Genomic DNA, 2,927 nt, shown 5'->3' with positions numbered 1-2,927 from the left:
TATGTTGGACAAAATATTATCAAAATATTTTATATATAGTAAAGAATCCAATGTGATATATGAAGAAAACTTCTTCAACGATAGACTAAATCATCTATCTCGGGATTTGCTTCTACCCTCTCAACATTTGATCTTGACTAAAAAACTGTGACTAAAATGCTTGTAAAACTAGAGGAATATAGTAAAAATGTTGTTGATTCGAATGCAAGAGAAGAAGAAGAGTTCTGATATGCATGAAGGATAGGTAGTGCATTTTGTCAGTGTTTTTCAAATTCTAAGATAAGATTTTGGACTTTTTGAGAGCAATGTTTGCATAATTCTTTTTATATGCAAATTCTCTATGTTGTTCAGCCTTGATGATGATTCTATACATATATAAGCTTTCTCATCCAGATGAATAGCAATCATGATAGATAACAATTTGAGAGACTGCACAAATATCACAAACAATTTGTCAAACTCAAATAAACAATTAATTCCTAACAATTATAATTATAAATTACTAATTAATAATATCTATAAAATGATTCTCTATTCACAAGAATGTAATTTTTCATGACATACTACAGAGCAAGAAGCTTTCGTGATTACTTTAATATCTTCCTTTCCTATCCAAACTCTTGGCACAGAATCAGCATTATGACTGAACAATGTATTGAATCTACTTATAAAAAAAATTCTATAATCGGTGTTTTAAAAAAGTTCAAAATCTTAGCACAGAATTTTTAAAACACTTACAAAATGCACTTAGAAAATAATATGCAAGTCCTAATATACCTCATATTTTGTAGTAAGATCGGAAAGTTTTACAGTATGAACTGAAGCAAGATGAGAATAAATATCACGTTAAATCTTATCCCGAACATTAGAAGGATCCTTGTTTGCTTCCTCAATAATAGCATCTATAACCTCAAAAGAAAATAATAGAACCATAGAACTCCAAGTACAAAATTATAGAAAGGTAAATTTAAAGAAATTCCGAGAGTATACCTTCGTATATTTTGTCAAATTTTAACATGAATGATTGAGTGCAATCAAAAGCAGCAATAGTAAATGATTCTTCTCTTTCAAGAGCCTTATCAAAAACTTTTTTAAAATCATTTAGAGTCTTGGACTGTATATGACCCAACTTTGTTTGATAATGAGAATAAACCAGCTTAAACAAACAAAATGTATCAATAAGAAACATACCCATAAACATTACTATTGTTGCAAATTTCTATATTGGACAAAATACTATGTTGGACAAAATATTATCAAAATATTTTATATATAGTAAAGATTCCAATGTGATATATGAAGAAAACTTCTTTAGCGAGAATAAAATGCTTGTAAAACTAAAAGAATATGGTAAAAATATTGTTGACTCGAAGGTAAAAGAAGAGGCCGGAAGAGTTCTGATACGTATGAAAGATAGGTAATGCATTTTGTCAATGTTTTTCAAATTATGTGATAAGATTTTAGACTTTTTTGACTTTTTGTATATATATACATATGTATATATATGTATGTATATATATATATATGTATGTATATATATATATATATATATATGTATGTACATACATATATATATATATATATATATATATATATATATATATATATATATATATATACATACATATATATATATATATATATATATATATATATGTATACATGAATATATATGTGTGTGTGTATATATATATATATTTATATATATATATATATTACTTTCAAAAAGTAATTATATGTAAATATATGTGTATATATGTTTACATATATATGTAGATATTTATATATTTTATATTTATATATAAATATATTACTATCAAAAAGTATATATATATATATATATATATAAGTTGTCCTGCAAAGGCTTTATTAAGTTGTCCTCGTAAGCATATCAACTTGCTCACTAACTCAAATAGCATCATCATAAAAGTATGCATTCTTTAATGTTATTTTGTTCATATAAAATAAAATTTTAAAATATATTTTTAATACTCAGAAAATAATATGTAAATCCTAATGTACCTCATATTTTGCAGTAAAAATAGAAAATTTTCCGGTATGAACTGAAGCAAGATAAGAATCAATATCACGCTGAAACTTATCCTGAATTTTAGAAGGGTCATAGTTTGCTTGCTCAATAGCAACATTTATAACCCCAAAAGTAAACAATAGAATCATAAAACTCCAAGTACAAAATTATAGAAAGGCAAATTTAAACAAATTCTGATAGTATACATTTACATATTTTGTCAAATTTTAACTTGAATGATTGAGTGCAATAAAAAGCAGCAATAGCAAATGATTCTTCTGTTTCAAGAGTTTTATCAGAAACTTCCTTAAAATCATATAGAGTCTTGGACTGTATATGGCCCAACTTTATTTGATAAGGAGGATGAACAAACTGAAACAAACAAAATGTATCATTAAGAAATATACCCACAAACATTACTATTGTTACGAATTTTTATGTTGGATAAAATATTATCAAAATATTTTATATACAGTAAAGATTACAATGGGTTATATGAATAAAACTTCTTCAGCGAGAGACTAAATTAGCTATCTCGGGATTTGCTTCTACCCTATAAACATATGATATTTACTAAGAAATTATGAATAAAATTCTTGTAAAACTAGAGGAATATGGTAAAAATGTTATTGATATGAAGACAAGAGAAGAGGTCGGAAGAGTTCTGATAGGGTAGATAATGTATTTTGTCACTAATTTTCAAATTTATGATAAGATTTTGTACTTTTTTGACTTTTTGTATATATATATATATATGTTTGTATTTATGTATGTTTGTATATATGTATATATATATATTACTTTCAATATATATATATATATATAACTTAATCGGCAAAGGCTTTATTAAGTTGTCCTTGTAAGCATATCAACTTGCTCACTAACTCAAATAGCATCA

The sequence above is a fragment of the Musa acuminata genome, chromosome BXJ1-7 (assembly GCF_036884655.1).
Source record: "Musa acuminata AAA Group cultivar baxijiao chromosome BXJ1-7, Cavendish_Baxijiao_AAA, whole genome shotgun sequence".
Taxonomy (NCBI): domain Eukaryota; kingdom Viridiplantae; phylum Streptophyta; class Magnoliopsida; order Zingiberales; family Musaceae; genus Musa; species Musa acuminata.
Note: the sequence above shows the minus strand (reverse complement) of the source record.